Source organism: Vidua macroura, chromosome 18 (assembly GCF_024509145.1).
Source record: "Vidua macroura isolate BioBank_ID:100142 chromosome 18, ASM2450914v1, whole genome shotgun sequence".
NCBI classification, from domain to species: Eukaryota; Metazoa; Chordata; class Aves; order Passeriformes; family Viduidae; genus Vidua; species Vidua macroura.
Window position 1 is genome coordinate 9,589,945 of NC_071588.1, and position 24,951 is coordinate 9,614,895.

Consider the following 24,951-nt stretch of genomic DNA (forward strand, 5'->3'; position numbering starts at 1 on the left):
GGGTCAGCCTGTGCTGGAGAGGAGAGGCAGCACTAGATGGGAGCCACCTAAAAACAAATCAACTGGCCATCACACAATTTTCCTGTGTGCCTTAGAGGATCCCCTTGTTCCTTGAAAACAGAACAAGCCATTCCAAATGGTGGTGGGTCTGCCTGCTAGGTGAGGCCAGGCAGTGATGGCATCTCACGCAGCTGAGAACACGTGGGAGGTGAGGGAATGACTCCCCAGGCCTGGGTTGTGAGGTTGGAAACTTGCCTTGTGAATTTGGGGGGCTGTGGAAAGCAAGGAAGGAACCTCAGGTGGGTAATTTCTGTCTTGAGGGACGGAGCGAGCGAGGCAGGCTCTGCAGTTGTTGGATATTGGGTTGTCTGCGTGACGGGAATATTTAATGGGATTGACAGAGGCTGCCAATGTCACCTCAACAAGTCCTGGTGGAGAGAAGCTGGGGGTCAGGAGGGTGACCCCTCAATGTCTGCTGAGTTGTCTGGTCCTCTCCAGGAGCTACCAAGTCACCCAGGATTACTGACTGAAATATGTGCTTCAAATTAGGATGGATAAATCCATTTCTCAGCTGGGAGTTTGGTGTCTTGGAAGAACCCAGATAAAATTATTTCATTTGTTTATTCATGATTGAAGGTTGGCCTTTGAAGTTTGCTCACCTAAAGAATTAAAACCTTTTAAAAACCCCAACCTTTAGCTGAAACTTTAACTCTGTGTAAGAAATTAAACCATAAATTGTCTGAAGTTCATGAATTTTCCTTTCTTGAGAACAGGTTTCGAAAGAGAGAATTTTTGCAGTTGTTTCTCTCAAGTCTTGCTTGTTTTTTTGTGCAAAGGCACCAACAGCAATGTTCACAAGCCTTTACTAAAGAAAACTTTCTTAGGAAAATAGTTGCAAACCACATTTAGTATGCTTCAACCAGCTGGATTTTCTGGCAGCTCCAGCAAAATCTAAACAAGGAAAATGGTTGTCTTTTTTTTGTTGTGTTTTGCAATATTTTTCTGTCCAGACTGGACAGTACAAAGCACATCCTCTGTGGGAAGGTGTCACGGGCTGCAGATGAGATAAAGTTCCCTGTGATTATATGGGGTGTTTCCCAACTGAGAGTCAGCACATGTGGAGGTCCACTCCTTTTAACGCTCACAAGCAGGGAAAAGGGAGGAAGTGGAGTCCATTAAGGAGAATAGTAAAACCAGGAGTCAAGTAATGAATGAGGGACTGCTCCAGCAACGTCATGTGAGCACCTCTCCCTCCCACTCGTTGCAGGAGGTATGGGCCAGTCCTGAGCCCCAGATCGTGTGAGCAAGGGCCTCTTCTGCAATCCTATATGTCTGCTGTACCTTTTCCAGACATGCATCTCTGGTTTTATTGAGCACACAGCTTGCTGTGGTCCTTAAGTTCCCTGCAGCTCTTTCCACTCCCCTTCCCACCCACAGCTGAGAGACCTATTACCAGGTAATGATGTGTCAAGCAATAGCAAGGTGGGGGAAATCACTGGAGGAAACGCTGATGTAGTGGTGGAAGCATCCACGGTTATTCTGTTTTCCTTCATGACCTGGTTTTCTACCCCCAAAGCCTTTCAGTTGCTGCTGTTTCTCCTTAGGTGAGTAGGTGGCTTTGGGCGCTGAGAGAACAGCAGCAGGTCTAAAGTGTTGTACTGTTTGTCTTGTCCTAAGGTGAATTATGTTCTCAAATCCCCAGACTTGGAAAAAAATGCTTTGAAGTAGTGAGCTTTAACTTCTCTTGGGTCTGTACAATGACAAAAGAGTCTAATTAACTGTGAATTTGTGTTTATCTGACTTCTTCCAAAATTGGGTCCAGTACATCTCAAAGCTCGGTCTAACTCTGTATGACCTGACCTTGTTGGGCTCCAGGCCAGCAATGGGTGACTTCTCCACGTTCCCTCAGGGCGCTGCCTTCACTCTAGCAGAGGTTGGAAGCATCTAAAATTGCAGTGTTGTAGAAAGCTCTGCAGAACCAAATCTGCTCCTGGATGAGCTCCCTGGAAAGTGTTGGCCATCTACAGCCTGGGCTCTGTGTGAGTGAAAGCGATCTGTCATCCAGGGCTGCACCCTCTCCTTGTTCTGATCTCAGCCTAAACCGAGGGAAAGGCTTGCCTGGCTTCTTGCTGCATCATGTGCCATTTTAATGGTTTCCCATATGTTAAATATTTTCTCAGTAAGTGGGAAATCCAGTGTTTCTAGTGAAGCTGACATTAAATAAAGCCATTTTGAAAGTATTCCTGGATAGCAGATCTGCAAATGTGCAGAAACTCTTTTTTTTTTTTTTTTTTAAACATCAAATGCTTCGAGTTGCATTCTGAAATTCCCTGCAAAGACTCAAGACTAGACTGTAAAATCTAGTTTGAAATTTAATTTCCACCAGTATCAGTGTGGAAGAGATTAAATGGGGAAGTCCACAAGGAGAAAGATTTTTCTTGGTAACAAAACAAACTCCACTGTGAGCTGGTGACAGGTTTTATCAAAAATATTTTAAAAGCTGTCATTTCATATTGTTTCTGCTTTACAAATTTAAAAATGCTGTAGAAGCTGGAGCCATTTTTAATCTCTTTAGGGAACTAATTTTACAAATCAGCCACTGTAGCTTTGATTATGACAAACTTTACTTTCTGAAAGCAGCGGCTGTGGTGAGGAGGAGAAAACACATTCTTATTTTGCAAACAATTTTGGTAAGTTCAGTAAAAATATAGATAAATTATTCTGAAAGGACCCAATTGTCTTTCCAAATGCCAAAAGTAAAGAAATATTCTGGCTAAAAATTTTGGTTTTGAAAAAGAAAAAGGCCTGGTTTCAACTTAAAACACTTCTGATGCCAAGAATTTAAGCCAGCTGTCATTGTCTTTTGTATCCATAAACAAATGCTTTGGTCTCCCTAACAAATCTCAAATGAGGAAACGGAGAATGGGAAAAGCGAGGGCCTGCAGTGCCTGGGCCAGCCAGAGGGTCTGACACGGATTTGGGGCTGTTTCCCTGGAATCCTGGCCGTGGGCAGGGAGCTGCCGAAGGTGAAGTCACCTGGGAGGAGAAACCCTTCCATCAGATCCAGGGAGAGGAGATCCAGCTGGGCCGTGGGTGTTCTAGAGAACCTGCCCCGAGGAGGTGACCGGTGTCCCACCGTTCCTGACCAGCCATTCCAGCTCTCCAAGGACACTGGGTGGGGCTCTGACCAACTTGGTCAAGCAGAAGATGTCCCTGCACATGGCAAGGATCAAGTTGGTACCAGATAATCCTTGAGGTCCCTTCCAACCCAAAGCAATCCATGATTCTCTGATTCTTGTTTCCCATGGCTGTGCTGTGACACTCAGTGGGAGCAGACTGGGCAGAGTGATGTGTCAGCAGAATTTTAACAGCTTGTTCTTAACAGCTGGAAACCAGGAGTGATTTGCTCCTCTATCTCTTTGGTCCTAGCTCCTTTATTTTTTTATTTTTCCTCTTTAAATGTTAACTCTGCTTTAAAGCAGGAATTCCTCCTGGAATGTGGGGGACAGTATCCCCTGTGTCCTTTTTCCCACAGTGCTGACAGCAAAGCCCTGCAAATGTGGATGAGGATTTTGGGTGCATACACAGCTTGCAGATCTTTGTTCTGTCCCACAGATTCTGAAGCCTCAACTGCTGTAATTTTCTACCTTATAGGATTCTCTGGTGCCTGCTAAGTTTGGGGTTTCCCTCTTTCAGGCTATTATGGGAAGTCTTTCCCACCTGGTTTCCTGGTAATGTGATACTTGTCGGAACTATGTAACCCTGAGATCTCTGTTGAAAAATGTAGTATTTCAACCAAATCAAGATCTGTGGCTCAAAGATGGTGAGGTAACTGTGGGTGAACAGGCTCTGATCACACCAGCCCTGTCTCCATAGGAATCTAGGGAAAAAAAAAGAAAAAAGAAAAAAAAAAAAAAAAAAAAAAAAAAAAAAAAAAAAAAAAGCTGACATCATTTCTAAGTCTTCTGCCTCTGTTTAGCTTCAAGTTGTTGGTGAAGGTTAAACAGAGATGTTCCCCAGATGGTTCATCTTACCAATTCTCTCTCCTTTCATTAGTGATCTGTGTTGTTCTCTACTTCTGTGATCAGCTTTAGGGTGGTTAATTGATAGGGACTGTTTGGTTTTTTAACTGCCTTTATCCCTGTGACTCCACCTGGATTCAGGGAATCACTGGCCATACCTGCTAGAATGTCACAGACCAAGGTTTTTTTGAGTGCAGGGTCTGTCAGCTGTACACAACTTCCACATGTTAAACACTGATGTAAACAGACTCTCCCCTTCCCTTTGGAGTCAAACCCGAGGTCAGGAGAACAGGAGGTGCTCAGCTGCACTTCACTCACCACAGGACAGACCTGGAAGTGATGCTAAGTTACTTGGGAAGGATCCTGGATGGATCCCTGTTCTGCTCATCCCTGGGCACAGAAAGCCTGGGCAGCTCTGCCCCGCCAAGGCTTGGAGCTGATAAAACATCTGCCTTTGCACTGAGGAGACGCTGCAGACTCGGGTGACTGTCACTGAGCTTCAGGATCGAGGCTGGGCAGAGCACAGGGTGGAATGAAAAACCTCCCAGGGTAATTAATCCAGTCCTATTACTCCAGCTTTCGGCTTTGTTGTTTTTTTTTCTAAAGCTGGCCTGCAAAACCCAGGTCTCAATTAATAGTATTATCCTGGGGATGACATTTCCTCAGTCTGTCGTCGGTTATTTTTTAATTCTCTAATTTGTTCTAATCTGCACATTGCCTGCACATCAAGTCAGCCATGAAGACGCTGCATTTCCAGGTTCCTTCCTCTCCATCCTCCCAAAGAAATTAAAGCAAGGAGGCTGCGGGACCACAAGTGCAGGAAATAGAATTAGGGAACATATTAATTGGGGCATCAAGTAGGATTTTGTTCCAGGCGGTTTCCTTCCGTGAGCCACTTTGATGCTTCCCCTTCGCAGCTCTGTTTCTCATTAAAAGTATCCCTTAATGGCAAATGTTGTTTATGCATGTTGCAATTATGTCATGCTGTAACCCCTATGCTGGCAGGCCGGGCTGATTGGCGGCGAGGAGCGGGAGGAGGAGGAGGAGGTCAGTTGTGGGGAGGAAGAGGGGGAGGTAAACAACAGACAAATAGTTGCAGCTTTGTGGTTGAAGGATGGCTGCTCCAAACCCCTCGGTGTGTCCAGCCAGGCCGGACACAGCGTGAGAGTCAGGGCTCGAGGCTGCTCCTTCCAGGCGGGTTTTAGGCCTTCTGTGCTTTACTGGGCTTGGGGTTTGCAGCACTGGCAGCAGAAAGGGACAGGTAATAGTAAAGCTCTGCTTTGCAAAGTGAGACCTGGGCTCCCTTTTCCTGTTTTAGCTACTGTTTGATTTAAGAGAAATAGGATTTTGGCTTACTTAGTGGGTTTTTGGCAGGAAGGGAGCACGGGCCTTTGGAGTTTCCTCTGTTCTCCATGGCTCTTGTGCCATGGCTACAAACCTTCCATGGGGATCTTCTTCAGGGCACCGAGATTTGCTCTGATCTCCTCAGACCCAGATCCTTGAGCGAGGCTGCTCCTGGGTGACTCTTGACAGCACGAATTCAAGGCTGTGAGAATAGCTCATTTGTGGGAGGGTATTTGTTTTTCCATCCAGGCAGCCAAAACCTCCAGCTTCCCCTCTCCCTTTGCTCGTGCACCGGGAGTGCAGAGGGTTCATTCTGCCCTTGATCTCTGAGCTTGTGTGATCAGCTCAAGGCAAACCTGATGGTGAGCTTCACTTTGTTCTCTCATTTTTTAACCGCTCCTACTGCAAAATGGATTTGCCCCCGTGTCTAGATCTCAACAGCAAACAATTAACAGCCATAATGAAAGAAAACAGCTCGTGTGTGGGGAGAGCAAGCCAAGCTGTGTCCATGCCCAAGCAAGTTCAGGAGCCAATACAAATACCACTGCTGTATTTTGGAAACTCTTGGCCTCTCTGGATTTTGGGAGCCAACACACAGTGACTGAAGCTGATGGCGAAAGCAGTGAGCAAAAACCTCAAAGCTGTAAAAACCAGAACACGAAACAAATCTGAGAGGGAAGACAAAAAAACCTCTCTCTTTCCTTCCTTACTAATATCCTACCTAAAGAGACTGGGGCCTGAGCAGGCAAACAGGCCGAGAAAACCACAGAATCTGGTGAATGAGGAGAAACAGACAAGTGTAGGAGTCACAGAGGAGAAGTCACTCGGTGCCTAGAGCCAGAGCTGCTGTGAAATGACTCATTTTCACTTTGCATGTATGATATTTGCATGCAAAACACATTCTGCAAACCGTCACATGGGGATTCTGCTCATGGGTTTTGATCCGGGATGAAATTTCACCCTTTCCTCCAGCAAAGTCGTTTATCTTTCTTTCAGGGAGGAGGGAGGAAGTGGGAGGGAACTGCAGGGAGAGAGAAAGAAATTGTCCTTCAGGCATAAAATTCAGGGATTTATCCCTCAAAAGGGTCACTCAGCTGCTTCCTAACATGGGGACAGAAGTGGGAGATGCTGGTGAGAGCACAAGGTCAGGGCAGAGGTGGTTCTTGACTCCGCTACCTCCGCCAACCTCTGGCCTGAGCTGGAGCGATCCCAGTGCAGTCCTTGGCCAGAAACTGGGAGCCTTTGCACTACTTTGACTTAAATCATTATTCAGGTAAAAATCTTCTCTGGAATGAAGTAAAACTCTAGAATTAGACCCATGGCATGTTCTGTTAGTCTTGACAGAGATGCAGGGATATCCCCTGAACAGGGCAGAAGAGCCACTTGGCCATTGATCTATTCCCTGTGAGAGGTTTGTAGTGTTTTCAGGATGTTTTCTGGTGTATCCATCAGCAAAGGGACTGGGATCCTCAATGATGGACAGACTATGATGTAAAAATACTGATAATGCCAGCATGTGTGCTGGGCTAGAGGGTGTTGGCTCTCAGGGTCAGGCTGAGCTGACAAACACAGGGAATGCTGGTTTAGGAATAACTGAAGAGGTTCATAGCCTGACAAATCATCAACCTAATCCTGCAATAAGTCTTGCTGCTGTTCCTGGGCGTTTCATTGCTTTGGGGCTTGGACTGGTCTTGGTGTCCCTGTAGAAACAAGTTTATGGCAAGATGTATCAGCCTTCACTGCTTGCCTACCAAAGGGATGGAGTTTCCCAAGACTAGGATTGCATTCGTGCAGTCTCTTAACATTCTCCTGTCACTTCTTCTGTGCCAGTGGCTGTTTCCAAAGCCTTACAATGCCCTGTGTGGCCTTACAGGAAAGGCAAACCTTTGGTGCCCTGCTGGTGCAAGTGAGTGAGCTGAGTCTGTCAGCAGCTGCTGCTTGCCCTCCCAGGGCTTCCTAAGCCAAAGGAGCACACCCAGAGGTGGGAATCCTGATGGCAGAGCTGTGCCGTTTCCATCAACTCTATCTGGGAGTTGATAGCCTTTTAAATTTTAGTACCTTACCCACACAGGAGTTTCTCTGGCAAAGCTCTGCTGTCTCTGGTGCTTATGAGTGAGATCTGCTGTTCTTGTCATGGCAGACAGGGAGAGGCAGGGGTGAATGGAGTTGGCTGACAGAGCTGTGCTCTTGGGAGCCTTTTCCCTCTGGATAGTGGCAGTTTCTCCACTTTGGGAGCCTGAGGGCTGTGTCAGTCGTGGCAAGGACTGTGCCTTGCTCAGATGGATGCATTTGGGTATAGGAGGCCATGCCAGGGCAGGTGGTATTAACAGGGGATTTTAGGGTTTGGTTTCCAAGGTAGTGATTGAAGTGGAAGGCTCGCCCATGTGAGCCCAGTCCTGCACATCAGGTGATGAGAGGGTGGGTAAGGATCTGCCTTACATTTGCTTCCTGTGTTCAGACCCTCCATCTGCATAGAATAACGTTTCTCTGGAGGTTATCCCAGAATTAAACCTGCCCAGTTGCCCTTAGGCTGTACCTGGAGTTTACATTGTGCACAGACCCAAACCTGAGCTCAGTCAAACTCGCCGTGTTCCGAGCATGGGCTGCTCTCCAAAACTGAGGGTGGTGAGCTCTGGGGCATCCCAGCGAAGGAAAAAAACTTGGGACAAGCCTTCTCCTTCGCCTGAGCTCAGCTGTGTGGGTAGGGAAGGGGCTGTGCCTGGGCTGGGGTCACCAGTCCGTGTCCAGGCTGCAGCACTGGCACTAAGGTTGTTCTGTTCTCTGATGCCATAACCCAGCACAGCTGTACTGGGGTCCCCAGACACCTGAAACAACATGGCAGCAGATCACTGCAATAGTCAAAAGTGCTTTGAAAGGACCTATTTTAGTGCCAAGGTGGAGGAAGGACATCCCAGAACAAGCACAGCTCATAAACAGAGGCAGAACTGCCTCTGGCGTCCTTCTCTGAGCCCATGATTTTTACAAGGACTTTCAGCATTTCCCAACTGTTGGAGATGTTGGATCCTGAGTTTGGAGGGTTGTGTGGGCAAAGGAGTGAGGCTGCAGTGTATCAGCTCAATTCTCCTCTAAAGATACAGTTTTCTCAAAGCCTAAGCAAGGAAGGAGGAGGCTTCACCAGGTAAACAACCTTAAATGAGGGCTATTTTGCTGGAAATGTTTATACATCATTCCTGAAAAATACACAAAGCATTGATAGTATAGCACAGAGGTCAGTTTGTGCAATCAGGAGTGTGAGTAGGTGTCTGTGTTTGTTTGTGAGATATGTCCTTCCCTGAAAGTAAGTTTTGGAAAACAGTTGCTGACAGGTGAATTTTTGCTTTAGAATTTCCTAAAATACCCTGATCCGTCTGCACCAAGTGACTGGGAAGAGCAGTGATAAACGCCAGCCCTCGTGTCTGTCTGCCAGGGTTTCCTGACAGAATGACACAGGCAGATGTGTTGGGGTGTGTGGATAATAAATCTAACTAAGCAGCCCTGGCTGCAGGCATGGGTTGGCACTGCAGCACGTTCTGGGTCTGGCATGTGCCAAAGGCTGGATCTGCTTGATGGCACTGTAGAATTTCCAGATCTCTGGGTGTCCAGTTAGAGCTGCTGCACAAACCAATGTCCTGGTACCTCTTTCTGTGGAGAGATTGATTTTCATCACTGGCCAAAAGAAGACAAGTGGGGACATCTATGGTGCGGTGACCTTAATTCAACTCCTGACCCACAGCTGGAGGAGTATCAGAAAGCCAGGACAAAGTCTCTCATTTGGTAGTAGAAATTTAATCAGGTGACCCCAGAAACCCCTTGATCAGAGATTTTTGGCTTGTCCATTTTGTTGTGTTGTAACACTGGGGAGAAAGGCTGAACGTGCTGCTGTTGGCTCATGCCATAGTGATGCCTCAGGGTGCTCGTGAGGAGATAACACCAACACTGTGCCACTCTGCATCTCTGCCAGCTCTTTGGATGTAAAACTAATATGATTCAAAGAATTAGGAAAGTAAATTGGTCTGGAATTAACCTTGTTGCAATTCCACTATTCCTAGCATGCTGTGCCATTTTCTGTCTTTTTCTTGCCCGGAATCTCCACTGCCTCCACTTAGATACACAGAGCAACTCTGCTTGTGTGTGCCCTCAGAATCACGTGTGTTCCCATATTCTGCTCACAGGCACCAAACATCACTGTCCCTGCGGTGCTGGAAATCTCTTCAAATGAAAGATTTTCGTATGAAAATGCCTCTGTAATTTAGCCTGCTTATGGAAAAAAGAGTGGAAACGCCTCAAGTCAACAACACGGCTCTCAACTTGGGTGGCCAAGGGGTAGCAGGTGTGGGTGCTATGGCAAAACAAAGCCCAGCTTAGTTACAGAAACCTCTGTCAGAGAGGATTTCTTTTTTCTCACACACATGTACATACATGTGTGCCTTTATCTCCTGCAAGCACAGCGGGTTTGCTCGAGCACACAACTCACTCCTGTTGCCACAGACCCTTCTGCTGACTCAGTCCTTGGAACCCTGGTGTGAGCAATGCCAAATTGCACTTGGGTGTTGCTTTTGATTTGCTTACTGCTGAGTATTGAAAAGAAATACATCTATATTGAGGCACTTCTGTAGCAGAGAGCTGAGATCCTGAACCCCAGCTTTGGATCTCCTGCTGACCTGGATGCACCTGTTTGGGCAGGGGAGGCACCTGGGTGAGCAGTCCCTGTGAGAGCCTCCTCAGCCAAGCAGGAGAAGCACAACTGAGTCAACAGCATCATCCAAATTCCAAAGTGTGGGCGGAAGGAAAGAATCACCCTTTGTTGCCGAACCCAAAATCCCGGAGCGTTCTTTGCCGCGTAATTTGCCTGCATCAGCAGATTCTGGGTGTTTTACTGCCAGCAGCCGGACTGAACTTCCTTGAAGTTGCAACATCAGGAGGGTTAATTATGTACAAAGTGCTGGCCAGTGCCGAGGTCTGGCACGCAGGGCTCCAGCTGTGCTGCAGAGATGATCCAGAGGTGATTGTCACGGCCGGAGTTTGTGTGTTCCTGGGGTCGCTGAAGGCAGGGCAGGGCTCTGGAAGGAGCTTCCCTTTCTGTGAAGGATCCTAGTTCAAAGGGAATCACATTAGTCTGGGGAGGGTTAGTATTCCCAGGAATGGAGCTGCAGCCCTTTAATCTGGTTCTTTCTCAACACTTCCTAGCATTGCAAATGCCATTTTCAGCCATTGCAGAATTATACTTAACAAATATAAGAAAGGAGTTTTGGGGGGAAAAGTGAAATATGTTCATTTTGGCGCTTGTTTTTTTGGTATGAGTACCTGAAGTCTTTACAGCTGAAGGAGTTGTTTAATGTTACTGAAGAACTGGTGAATTGAGTTCAGCTGAGGTGTGTGGAGCTTTGTCCATAAGGCTTGGAGTAAACCTGGTGTTGAGGAGATCCTCCCTCCACACTCCTCCATCCATTTGCTGAGCCCTCCAGAGAGGCAAAGCGTTCATTCTGCTCTTCCCAAACACCCAGCAGCACTGCCAAGCCTCCATCCTCCCCCTCCCAGCAGCGCTTCAAATACGGTTTGTGGATTTCCCAATATTTGTAAGCTCGTCAGTCAGGGCTTATCTCCTTGCTACATAAAAGGACAGAAAGCACACATGGGCCTTATCGGGGAGCCAACAGCGCCGGAGGCAAAGACATGGGAAGTGTTCTGTCAACAATTCAAACAGTGCAATTAAAACGTGGATCAATTCCTTTTTCACTTGCACTGGTGGTGTCTCATCTTTGGCTGCCAAAGCTGTGCTTGACACCAGGCTTAGCCAAGATCGTGGTGCAGGTTCTTAAAACATTAAATGTTCCTCTTTCCTCCTTTGCCTGGCATCTGCTACCCCCATCCCAGTTCAGCCACTTCATTTTTTTGGTTGGAAGAAACCTTTAAACTCATCTCATCCCACCCCCTGCCATGGCAGGGACACCTTCCACTATCCCAGGTTGCTCCAAGCCCTGTCCAGCCTGGCCTTGGACACTTCCAGGGATTCAGGGACAGTCACAGCTTCTCTGGGAAATCCATCCCAGCCCCTTCCCACCCTCACAGGGAGAAATTTCTCCCCAGTATCCCATCTAACCCTACCCTCAGCAATGTGCAAACTGTCCTTGATACTTTCAGTTTAAGGTCCTTTGCCCTAATGGGAAATTGTTGTTCTCCTTTGCCCAGTGCTTGGCACTGTGATGTCCCCACTTTGTTTTTTAATAAAATTTTTTGTTAATTATGACACAATTGAATTACAACAGCAGCATACTGGCAGATGCCTTAAATGCTTGGCTGTCATTTGTCTGCCCTAGGTCAGATGTCAGAGCTGCCAAATGTCAGTGTTGCCAAATGGGAGGGGAAGGGACTTAAATACAATTTAAAGTAACTTTTTCCCCCCTTTTTTTGGTAAATGGACCATTTTCCTTCATGTTACAACACTATCAGACACCTCCAGCCCCCATTTTCCTGTTAGAAATACCTGACAAGGGAAAGCCCAGTTGTTTGCACTGCTGATGGGTGATTTTTTTAAACAGTAGTAGAGTTTGACTTGATTTTTGGCTTAGATGTGCAGTGCAACCATCTTGTGTCTTCCTCACTCCAAAGTGAATGGCTGTTTAATCTCCAGCCCATGGAAAAAAAAAAAAACAAACAAAAACCAGTCAGGACATGCAAGCCCCCTGAGATGGGCTTTATAATTGCTCTAGCTTGACACTCCAACTTAGTGTCCTCATGGCCACTGATTGATTTCAATTAACATTCCCATGCTCCAGGCACTATAAATAACCCTTGTCTGGCCGGCTGCTTCCCCACTGCCAGCTCAACCTTTCTCCTTTAGCTGCTGCTGCTGCTCATCTTGCTTCTTGGCTTGGCCTCAGGCTCAGTCTATAATTCTTTCCAAACTTCCCTGTATAAAATAATCATGTACATGAAGTAAAACAGGAGTCTCATATACACACTTAATAACTCTTGTGTACTGTATGAGTGGGAATTCCACTTCATAACCCCCAGAGCTTTCAAATGGTTCTCATTTTCGGCGGCATTCCTCCTGCGAGATCTAAAACTTCCCATTTTATCCCAAGCCGTTTCTTTCCCTTTCAACCCTTGGATTTCTCTGCTGGATTTCGGGGGACAGGCAGCTTTGTTGTCCCTTTAGGCTGTGGTTTCAGCAGGGAGCTGATAGCCCTGCTCCTGAGCTCTCAGCCAAATGTCAGGGTTCTCTTCCCAACGCCACATTTTCCAAATTAAAGCTTGGGCTCGCTTGCAATCCAGAGCAAAAGGCTCTGAGATTTAGACTAAACTGATAAGATAAGCTTACAGGGACCCAGGGCTAATGTTCTACACGTGTTCCTCTGTCTGCCTACCTGTTATCTTGTTCCCAGTGAAAAAGAGGAGAAAGAATATCGGGTGTATTTAGACACTTGGTGGATGTGACAGCTAGATAACATCTGTATATAGATATGGATATATGGATATATAGATCCATGGATGCAGGAGCACCACTGACAGATAAGAGCCAGCAACCTGCACATTTCTGAGGCCAGTAGGGACAGTTGCATCCAAGACTGTAGAACTGGAGAGTTTCAGTTTGGGCGTGTGTTGTTTAGATGATGTTTCAAAAGCCAAAGCAAAATAGACACCTCTTTGATAAAATACACGTGTTTCTCTCTTTCCCTGCCAGCTGGAGATGGGGTTGAAGTCTCCCAATCTCAAAGTAAAAAAATAATAATCCATTTTTTGCCTCTATTGCATCTGGCATTTTTTCTTTTTTTTTTTTTTCCACCTGGCCACACATCCAGTGGAAGATCTCCAAACACCCTGATCTATCGGTATTTTGAATTTGGAAGATTTGTGTTGATTTGGGGATTACTCCACAAATATGGGAGAAGTACAAGGGATGACAGGTATTGTCCTCAGAACCTCTGGCTTCAAAAATTTGTGGTCCCTGTAGAAATACAGTGATACAATATTGATAGAATAGAAATACAGTGATGTAATAAAATCAAAGGCAGGTACTTCTCCAGGTTGGCAGAGTCAGAAGTGCAGGAACATGCATGGATGGAGAAGCCCAGGGAGCAGGGAAGGCTCGTGCAGATGAGGGGTCACAGTCGGAGCCCCGCAGCCACTGCATGTGCCACTGTCCCCATCTCAGCACAGGTGACCTGCCATGCTGGCCAACCCCTGAGCCGTGCTGGCAACTTCCTCAGCCATGCTAGCAGCCCCCTGAGCCGTGCTGGCTGCTGGGACCCAACCCTTCCCTCCAGTGCCACGGCTCCGGCTGCGTGCGGAGCCCATGTGCTCCCTGCGTGTCGTGCAGTGGCTGCTCACCCTGGTAATTAAAACAGTGCTTTCAGTGGTACATTCTTGGGCTTTTTTCTTTTTTCCCCTCCCCTTTTTCCACGTTTGGAGCCTGGCCTCAGTCCCTCTGTTGTGCCCTGTTTGCTCTGTTTGCTGAGCTCTGTCAGTGCTGGATCTCCATGATGGGCAGCTTTGGCCGAGGGAAAGGATCATGAAATTGTAGGAGTGTTGAGGGGCTGGACCCAAAAAGTGGAACCTCTAGTCCAGATATGGTCTCACCAGTGCCCAGCAGAGGTGGATAATGATCTTCCTTATTCTGCTGTGCATGTTTTTGGAACAATTTGCCCTGTGTGTGATGAGAGGATGCTGCCAGCTCAGCTCCATCCTAGTGCCCACTGCAGAACTGGTCCCAGGTGCTGAGCTTTGCCTGCTGCATTTTCATCTGAATCTCCAGGTGTCAGTGCTGAATTTCCTCCTTGCTGCTGGGACCACCTGCCCTCTTTATTTCTGTAAGGTTTGTGGTGCTTGTGCCAGTGCAACTCATTTATAAAGAGCAAGGTTCTGCTTCATGTTCTTAGCTGGTGTTCATTTTTCTACCCATCCTTTGAGAAGGCATTTGTGGCACTGCCTTCAGCTTCTGGTTTGTACCTGGTGTTGGGCAGCAGCAATCAAAAAACTATAAATCTGTATAAAATAATTCAATACATTGGCAATTAAAAAAAACCTTTGAACAATGATTAATTTAGAATGAACATTAAAAACACCAAAGAGGATGACATTTTCTTTTGTGCTGCTACAGGGTGATATTGATCACTTTTCATGCTGTTAATGCTATTCAAGAGGAAAAAAAAATACAAAGAAGGAACCTTTTCCAATTTTTTTTTTTTATGGAGGTGTTGAAATTTGCCAATTTGATGGGTTGGGATTTAGCAGAAAATAGGAATAACAAGCCACTAGGTCAGCAATATCAACATGCATTTGTGATATGTTGTCATCCTGAAAGATTTTTCTTTTTCCATAAAAAGCAGTGCAGGAAAAAAAATCCACATAGGTCTAATCACACAATCTCCCAAAGCTATTAGTGGATATGCTTATAGATAAACAAGAAACAAAACATCCTGAGAGCAGTGGGAGAAATAAATAGATTTTCTGGAAGGGAGAGTGAGTGTGAGAGCGAGGGGAGTAATGGGGCAGATGTGTGTGAGTTTGCAAACTGTTTTTTGCATTACAGGATGTCATTTATTTAGTTTGAAAAAACATGTTTTTACGGTGTTATTCTGTGCCTTTCAGAGTTCTCATGCGCTGGAAGCCAGCTCTGACTTCTGTGTCAATGGGCACTTGGGGACTCCAAGCCCTGAGTTATTTGACTGTCAAATGCTGTTACTAAGTCACTGGAAATCACTTTTTTTTTCCTTCACAAAATTAATTTGTTTTACTCCAAGATGCCCAGAGCAATCATTTATATTATAAAGCTGCAAGTGGCAGGAGGACATCTAAAAATAGCACATTCTAAAAGCTCAATGCAGACACAGGAGGAGAGGTTTTATCTTATTCATATTCTGCATTGTTATTTAATCTAAAAACCCCCAAAAAGGTCAAATGTGGGAAGTCACATGGTGTACAGCTGTACAGACCATGATCTTGTCATTTGTGTCAAGTTAATCGATCTCAAAGAGATACTGGGCCAGATCTTGCCAAGTTCTGTAAATTGCTCTGCTGGGCCAAAGTCTTACCAGGCAAATTGCTTTTAAATCCCAGACTGGTTTGGGTTGGAAGGGACTTCCAGATTCCACCCCCTGCTATGGGCAAGGACACCTTCCACCATCCCAGGCCGCTCCAAGCCCTGTCCAACCTGGCCTTGGGCACTGCCAGGGATCCAGAGGCAGCCACAGCTGCTCTGGGCACCCTGTGCCAGGCCTCACCACCTTCACAGGGGAGAATTCCTTCCCAGTATCCCATCTAAATTTCCCCTCTTTCAGTTTGAAACCATATCCTCTTGTCTTGTCACTGCAGGCCCTTGTCCAAAGCCCCTCTCCAGCTCTCTGTAGCCCATTTAAGTGATGCAAGGGGCTCTAAAGCTGCTACATTGGGATGTTGATATTTTATCTGTGAAAATGCACAAGTCGCTCACGTGTCAGCTTGAGCTGAGTTGTCTGGGCCCACAGAAACATCTGTGCTGTGGGAATCTCTGCATCCAGCAGATCACTCTGGGTTCCTTCTTCTCTCCATGTGAGCTGGATGTGCTCAGGGTGCCACAGGCTGCAGCCTCCCACAGGTGTCTGTCCCAGATCCTCTGGGCTGATCCGCTCTGGCCTTCTCACTCTGACTGTAAAAAGAAAACTGCCAGCCCATGCTGGTGGCATTTTCCAGGGCAGGAACACCCCTCGGTGGTGTTCCACAGCAGGCTGGGATGGGTTTGTTTCTAAAGGTTCAGAGTCCTTGTATTTCTGCCGGACTTTGGAGATGGGCTGAGCTTTGGCCTTAAACTGAACTTTGGCCTTAGACCTCAGGTTTTGGCTGGCTTGAGGGCTTGTTCACTGGGATGTCTTCCCAAGCTTTTGTGAAATGTGGCCCAAGCAGATTATGAGGAGGTGTGGAGATGTGTCTAATTCCTGACCCACCTGCCTTGGCTTCCCTTACATGAATGACTTCTGTTACAAAACTTACACAAATCTAATTAAATAGTTGAGCCTCTTCTACCACCTGGAAATCTCATTCATAAGGGAAAGAATTTGACCTTTTGTCTCTCGTTCTGGACTTCAGCATCCCATGTCCTCCTTGGCCAAGCTTTGTTATGGCCATATAAAGCAGTACCTAAAGGCTGGCCAGACATCACTCCCTTCATGCCACACTTCGTTTATAAGCCTGGATTATGCTTTTGTTCAGGACAGTTTGCCTTACCCTAAAATCCTGGCAGTCTAGAGGAGAGGAAAACCAGATTAAGTGTTCCTGATAGCAGGGGAGCCAAGAGCAAGTGCGAGGACTGGCTTCTGCTCGCGGCAGACACCGCTGCCAATCTGGCAGCTGGACACAAGCATCCCAAACTGGCCTGGCCTCGTCTGATCTCATCCCCTCCGACTGCTCCAGCACGTGTTCAGAAGGCTGGGCTGGCACCAAGAGCTGGGAACCCTTGCAAAAGCAGAGGCCATGGAGGAAATGTTTAACAATATTTTACAGCTGTGGCAGCGAGGCTGCTGTAAAAATCGCTCAGTTGTGTTTTAGGGCTGTCACTCACCTGCTTTGAGCTACGTGTGACTTTTGGGGAGTTAGATGCTGTCTGTGGAGCAGGGGAGCTGGGAATATCCAGTGAATGGGGTCAAGTGCTTTCCCTACAAGGTGCACTCTGCAACGTGCAGAGTGCTGTGGCCTTGCCTGCACTTGTGAATGAGCCCCTGCTGTAGGTGAACCAGATCCACAGAAAATCCTGAGCTGGAAGAGACCACAAGGATCATCAAGTCCAGCCCTGACAGGACACCCCAACAATCTCACCCTATGCCTGAGAGTTGTCCAGATTCTTCCTGAGCTCTGGCAGCCTTGGGGCTGTGACCACTTCCCCAGACTGGGCTGCTGAGGCTGCACTTGATGAGCTCCAGTGGAGTCCCAGTGGTGGTGGGGGGTGATTTGCCTGGTCAGTGTGGTGGAGCTGGAGACCCAGCTGCCAGGATCAGGTTGGGATCCTGCGGTCAGTTTGAGGGCAGTGAAGGGAACTTTATGGAATGCTGTGCATTTTAGAGAAATCCACTTCCTGGAATCTCTTGATGCCAACATGAGTCACATTTCTTCTTCCAGGCAAGGGATCTGCAGCAGAAGGAAGGAAAGAAGGGAACTTTGCAGTAGATAGAAAATAGAATAAGGAGAATAAGGACATGGAGTGTCGGAGTGTGAAGGGGCGACCATCCCACCACTGCCACCCCTTGGGTGGTGTCCACCCTCCAGCCCCAAAGGGAGGAAAGAACAATTCAGCCAGACTCCACTTTGCTGCCCAAGCTCTCTGGGCTTGGCACAGGGTGAACCACTTGGTTTTTAATGTCAGGGACTTTCCTCTGACTGAACCTTGGAGAAATGGTTTGTACAGGTTACTGGACCATTCTGACCTTTTGCCTGCTTTATCAAAGACCAGAGAAAAGATCCTGTCGTTTATTTTATGTGGGGCCAGAGACTGGCCATGCATGGTCATGGCTTTGATAAAAGCCGAAATCCCAGCTGAAACAATAAATTAATTTCGACAGCTCAGGTACATATTGCTCTTCTCATTCAGTAGCCAGTTCAGTCACTTTTCCATTTCCATCAGTGGCAAAGGGAGGCTTTGAGTTTGGGAAGTTCTGATGCTGTGACTGAGCACAAGGCACTGGGGCATGGCACCTCCATCCTGCAGCAGGACAGGGCCAGGCTGTGGAGCAGATCTAGGAAAGCTTTGCATGGTTGGTCACATGGATTCAAGCTGCAGAATACAGTAAAATTGCATGGATAAATTTTAATTCATAATTTAATGGATTCTAATACGTTGTTCTCTCTGGGGGTGGGGGGAATGTGTTTCTTGTGAGCTTTGGATGCCTTGGTTGTACCTCTCATGCACTCTATTCTCCCACTGTTGAGACCTGGTGCAAAAAACTCTACTGCTTACATTCCTCATATTTGGTTAATCTTCAAATGATATTTTTAACAGTGCACAAAGTTTTCCTGTTTCCCTTTGTATTTCCCTGAAGTTTTATTACCACTGCAAGCATGCAAAACACTCAGCAGGCAGAGTCACTGCTGTGACTCAGTCCCTGCTCCTTGCACAGTTCATTCTCTTCATTCCCAGCTTCTCCCCAGGTATTCATTGTACCTGTGACCTGTCTCATCAGTCCCAGCTGAGGATAATTTAAAGTCTTTTTGCTGTATCTCGTCATCCTTCTGTGTTCCTGAAGGTGATCATCATACTTATCTGGCAGGTTTTTCCCTTTCTTCAGGAGTTTCCACAACTGTGTCACCCATCTCTCCTCCAAATCCAAAGGCTGCAAACAAGGAGCATCTCTTCATTTACTGACTGATGTGTCCCTAATTTCCCAGGCTGGCCAGGGAACATGACAAATCACATCAAGTGTTTTGTTACCACAGGCCATGTGTTTTTCCCTTTTTATGGGATAACAGTAGTAAAAATCCCAAAGTTTCACTTTCATTCTTTCCTAGATGGGATGATTTCTTGGCTGATCATCTGAGATGAGTTACTGGGAATGTTCTGTACTGGGATGTGCTGCGGATGTGGCTGGCGGTGGCTTGATGTGTCTCTCAGCGATGGAGATCTAGACAGCACCATCATTTCTGCCTGTGATGTGTGGTGGTGGGTTTGTTCTTGTGCTTGTTGTGCCTTTGGCTGCTTGTTTGTTGTGGCCACTGTGTTTTCATGTTTGATTCTGGGTTATCATGTAGCTGTGGAGACCCCCACTGCGCTCTGCATGTCGTTGTTGTGGTTTCCTGCTAACCAGTGTTTGTTGTGGGGGATAATATGTGGTGATGTTTTTTGGCGTCTTCCTTTGCTCTGGCTGCTTGATGTTTGCATTGTAGCCATAGATTTCCGTGGTAAAATGAAGAACAAACAAGCTTTCCCTTTCTAGTCATTTGTGAAACTCAAACATGATCTGGTTCAGCACGACCACGAAAACTTGGAGATCAAACCGAGCAAATTGAAAGTGTCCCACAACACAGAAATTCCCTCCTTCCGCCTTTCCCTGTTGTCTCTCCACAACCAGATTCCTGTTGCCAATTCCAAGCAGAAGGGAGGTTTGCCCACTGCTAAGAGAGCTGCTTCTGATCCCACTGAGTGGGGTGAGACAGTGGTGACGGACTAGTACCTGAGCAGAACCTTATGTTTGGTAGTAGAAGTTTAGTAGGCTCTAAAATGTGAATTCACATCTTTTGTCAGCCTTATGACTCCATAAATCCATTATTTTTATCATAAAAAAATAAGGTCTGTGTCCTTGGAAATGGAGAGGAGGGGTGGGGGCAGTAGTATATGTTTATATCAAACGTTTTTGTGCAAAGAAAAAATGCAGTTTTTGAAAGGCTCTGTTTTGGTGATTTGCTTATGAGCTCCATTCCGCTCCTCTTGTTTCCCCCACGGCTCCAGTGCCAAACGTCTCCCTTTACCTGTGCAGATTAAAGCAGGGGGGATCAGGGTTTCATGAACCCAGCATTTTTCCCTAAAGATAAACCCAGTGGATAATCAGGGTGGGAAAACGTAGCTGTGAGGTACTTAAAATGAGACATTTGAAAGCTCCTTGTGAAACTTTTTCCCCAAGTCTTTTCTTCTTATAAGAGTCAGAAAGCCCCCCTTTCCCTGCGCCAGCCATGATCAACAACACTGAAACTCAGACAGTTGTAATCAGCCCTAATAGGAGCAGAAAAGCCAAGTGCCACGCGTTATTATGCCTCAGCCCCTGTAGTGCCGGTATCCGGAACCTCACTTGTGCTGGGATAACAGTAAACAGATGTCAGGGCAGTAGTTGCAATACTGAGTTACCCTTTCGAAATCCAGCTTGCCCCATGGATTTTTGCAGTTCTTGTTAAGGCCCCCTCTTACTGAATGCTTTTTCTTTCTCTCTCTTTCCTTCTCCGCAGGGTTATTTTATTTTTTGCAGGATCAGCTCCCTTGGCTGATTCACCATGTGGCTCCATAAATAGTTGGATTGGCATAATTGAGGGGTGAACCGGATTTGGGAGTGAGTGGCTGGTGATTGAGGAAGGAGGGGGAGTGTGATGGGATAAGCTGGGCTTACCACTGAGAGAAATGTTTGTGGAGCCACGGCTTTTCCACAAGGAGCCACAAGTCTACTGGAGAAGCGGAGAAATGCTCCGACCACTGGAGGAGTGAAACTGCTCTCCAGGCCAGATGCTGATATCATTGCTCTGAGAGTTTTGGCTCTGGCCCCGGCCTCGTGCAGACGTGTGTACCCATCCCTCAACACACTGAGCTCTTCAGTGGGATTGGACACGGGATTCTGTAGGGTGGCACTGCTCTAAATATTGTTGACACCAAGGCAAAGAACTCCATCAGCTGCTGTGGAGCTGAGTTGGTTCTACAAGTCATGTTAAATAACTGCCTAAAGTGTTATGGAATTGGGGTGTTGCACCAAACCCAAATCTGGTGATTTTGAGGAGAAACAACCATTTTGTCTGTGGTGGGGTCACACAGATGTTTGCTCTTTTGAGTGTTCCATCAGGGCCTCCTTAGGCAGCTGCCCTGGACTTGCTCCTGGATTCCCACTGCTCCGCTCATACTGTTCTTGCTGCCGCAGAGTGAGCTGAGTAAATTATAGACTCACAAAAAGGTTTGAGTTGGGATGGACCTCCAAAGATCATCTTGTTCCAATCCCCCTGCTGTGAGCAGGACACCTTCCACTAAATTGGGTTGTTCAGAGCTCCATCCAACTTTGAATGCTTCCAGGGATGGGGCATCTGCCACCTCTCTGGGCAACTTGAATCAGCTTATGCTGGGAAAAAAATGAGCCCAGCAGCAAAGAAGAAAAATTTTCCTTGCTGTTCTAATCCATTCTAGACTTTCATCACTGCCAAATCTTATCCTGAAGGGAGCAAGAGATTATAGCCAGAGCAGGAGGAAGGTGAAGAGGCAGTGGTGAGCTCCTCCCAGCAGGGAGAGGTTACATCTGTGTGCTGTGGGTGAAGGAGGATGAGTGTGGCCCTTTGCAGTGACTTGTCCAGCAGCCAGCCTGCCAACACTTGGCTTTTGGCAGCTTCAATTCAATGTTGTCATCAGCTCTGCCCACTTCTTTGCAGGCAGCCCAAAATGCTGTAATTTGGAGGTGTAGCATTTTTAACCATGAAAGGGATGTTTCTAGGAACATCATGACCACAGAGTGGCTTTCAACAGAGGGGTGTGGGCAAAGAGAAGGCATTTTGTTGGCTTCAGGGGCATTGTTGAGGGGCATCTCTGGAGAGGGTGGGCCAGGGTTCCTGTACTAGAGGTCTCTCTCCTTTTCCCTTGGTGTGAGTCTGCAGGGGGAAGTCGGAGAGCTGGGGATGTGCATGTGGATGTGGGCAGTGACACATTCCTAGGGCATGTTCAGAATTCCTGTGAATGACCACAGCACTTTGCTGAGCAACTATCAGAAGGTTTCTCACTCTTCCTCGAGGGAGGACGCTGTGTTTCCAAAAAAAGCCTCCCAATGGATGTAACGAAGTTCATCTTGTTCTGTTGTGACCGTTGCTTTTCCTGTGGCTGTTTTGCTCCTCATTTTCTCCCTGGGAAGAGGTTGTTCTCTTGAGCAGCAATATCCCAAGCCCAGTTTGGTTCCTGCAGTGTCCATATTTCGTGGGACTGTTTCTTATTTAGCAGCTGCCTTTGCAGGGGTGTGAGGATGCTCCACGCCGTGCCAGTGATGTCAGACAGGCTTTGCCCCCTGGTCTGGAGCTGCAGAAAATGTGTAAGAGATTTCACTGCTGCTAACAGGCATTGTGTTTGCCTTCCTCTTTGGCGGTGGGGAGAGATTTGGGGAAAGAAGTTAAAGAACCAAAAAAGGCCTTCCAGTGGGATGTTGGGGCGGGAATGTTCCTGCCTGTGTTCCCACATTGTTCCCAGCCTTCTGCCAGAGTCCAGCTGTATGACACAGGCCTCCAAAATGCAAGGGAGATCCCCTGATGAGTGACACATGCAATGGCAACTCACTGCCTGTGCCCACGAGGCCACAGCAATCGGGTGGGTGCTGGAGAAAAGGGGGCTGGCCTTACCCAGCAGCATGAGTTGGACCCTGGGCTGCTGCAGGGTTGGACCCAGACCCATCCATGGCCCTGAGGGTTTGTAGAAAGGCTTTCACTTCTTGGCAGGCCTCTGGGAATCGTTTGCTGATGTGTAGATAGCTAAAGGTGTCATTGTGGGCAGGAGGTGGGCCGGTGTCCCAGGGATTCTGGAGAGAAGATGAAGGGAATGCCGGGTTCCTGGGAGCAGAGGAGCCGCCTCCAGCAGCAGCAGAGTGCCTTTGCTGCTAATGCTTCCAGGGAGGGAGCTTGAAGAAATGCTTGGGTAGGAATAAGTAGAGCTGGCAACAAATGTGCATTTCATTTTATGAGCATTTCATGGTGAAACTTAAAACTTCCACAAAATTTGGGGGACTGGATAGCTCAGGGGATTAGTAATGGGATACAGAGCCTTTCATCTCACCAGTGCCTTTTCAACTGCAGCTCAAGTCAATACCAGTGACTGAAAGTTGTTACCATCTGATGGCTTATGTGCAATGAGTTGATGGTCTCAGTGCATTTCCTGGCAGTCAGGTATCCGTGGCTGACGCACACAAACACCCCAGAGAGCCTGGCTGCTCGCCAGCCCTGTTGGCAGCTTCTGCCCACGGCTTGATGAGTCTAAGAGTGAAATATCCTATTTGCTTTTAGCTGGGAGCTCTGTCAGGTACTGTCCTGGCATGTGCAGCGTGTGAGAAATGCCAGGTGGGGAAGCACTGGGTTTATGATGACATCTTCCATCTGCACTGTGGTCCACCAGGAATACTGCTTTGTTGCAAGGACCTCCTCCTCGGATGCTCACCCCTCAGCAAAGCTGTGATGTACAGGAAATTTATGTTTTGCCAACAGAAGGAAGACATTATGGCACAGGGCTTTGTGTTTAAAGTAATGTCACTGCTTTTCTACCCCTCCCCAAAGTGCTTCTAAGTGGAATGCACAGCACATTTTAACAAGCATTTGTTTATTAATGCATCTGTGATGTGAATCTAGCACAGGGCTGCACCATCATCATCTCCATTTCCAACTGGGAAAACTGAGGTGGGGAGAAACCAAATGAAGGAGCAGCTCTTCCAGGATAAAAAATTCAGGAGTTTGTGGGTGCTCACCCTGGTCCAGTAATGGATTTAGACCATGGGTGCACTCTGCTTCTCCCTCAAGATATCTGCCCTTCCATTGTGGATCTAAAAGCAGCACCTCAGAGGAAATCTTGAAAAAGGCTGTTGCTTCAGGGATGTGTCCTTCCCATTTTTTAACTCATGGTTAGGACATAGTTTGGAAAAAAGAGACTCCTAACAAAGGTGTTCAGGTGTAGATTTTGTTGCTTCTGTTCCAAGTGGTGGTGATGGGATGAAGAACCAGTGAAGATGTGGTTAATCCTCTGGTTAATGACCCCTTACCAGCCCTGGGGCTGGTTGTGGTGAGACTCCCTCAACACCAGCAGCAATCCATGGAGGAACCAGCCCTTGCAGGGGTGTGAGCATCCCTGAGTTACTTCCATGCTTTGGGGAGCTCCATCCCGTGTCTAACAGGAGGATCCCCTGGCTTTGGGAACAGTCTGGTGTCAACTGTTCCCTGCAGGAATCTCTGCACCCAAGTGGCAGTGAGTGGGATGAGTGTCCTGTGCCCTTCTGGCCTTTCCACGCTCACACTGAGCCAGGCACAAGCAGGCCAGGGGTAAACAAATGATGTCAGCTCCCAGTGGTGTTATTTTTAAGCACTTTGTATATATTACTTGTCCCTATGTATCTCTGGGCTGTTCTTTCTCCCCCTCCCACTGCCTCTCAATCACCCTCAGAGCTTTTTTTTTTTTTTTTTTCTTTTGGTTAAAACCAACATCTGTAGATTTACTCTTGACAAAAATAAAGCCATCCATCTCCTTTGCCCTGCCACTCTGTCATGTAAGCTCAGGAAAACGGGCTGGTCAAGGTTTACAGTAGCTGTGGCTGCCTGCAGTGGGAAAGGCACTTATCTGTGAGGAGGGTTCGCAGTTCTCAGGAATGCATCCTTTCCTCGGATGAGGGGGTGGCTTTTGTTTATCCTCTGGCACACAATGAAATGATGGGAAAACATGCTTGGATGCACTGCAGTAGTAAGGTGGGGCAGGGCAGTGGTTAAAAATGGAACGGAGCCTTTGATCCCCAGCCAGAGCAGATGACTCCCAGAGTTTGGGCTTTAGGGTGGACGTCGTGTTCTTTCTCTCCATCTCTGTGTACAGATGGAAGAGTTCCCCTCCTACCTTGTGAGGGGAATTAATTCTCTCAGGCGGGCTTGGGGGAGAGAGGAATTACAAGTGAGGCTGGAAGGAAGGAAGTGCTTTGGGATAAGCCATGCCTGGCTCAGGTGGGTGCTGGAGGAGGGGGTACAAGTCCGAGCCTTCCCAACAGCCTGTGGCTCCATGCAACACATCCCAAGATCCCAAACTCCACGGCAAAGAGCAGCTGAGCCTCTGGGCCGCTGCCTTGGTGGGGGCTGCAGGGGCTGGCAGGGCCAAGCAGTGAGTCATGACGGCGGCTGGCGTTTGGGACAATGTTTTTCCTGTTAATCTCCCCCA

General features: G+C 47.3%; 1 protein-coding gene across 2 annotated transcripts in view; it reads left to right on the forward strand.

The window, feature by feature from the left end:
• Window positions 1-24,951, forward strand: part of TBX3 (T-box transcription factor 3) — a 148,256-nt gene that overhangs the window by 13,384 nt on the left and 109,921 nt on the right. The window lies entirely within an intron of this gene.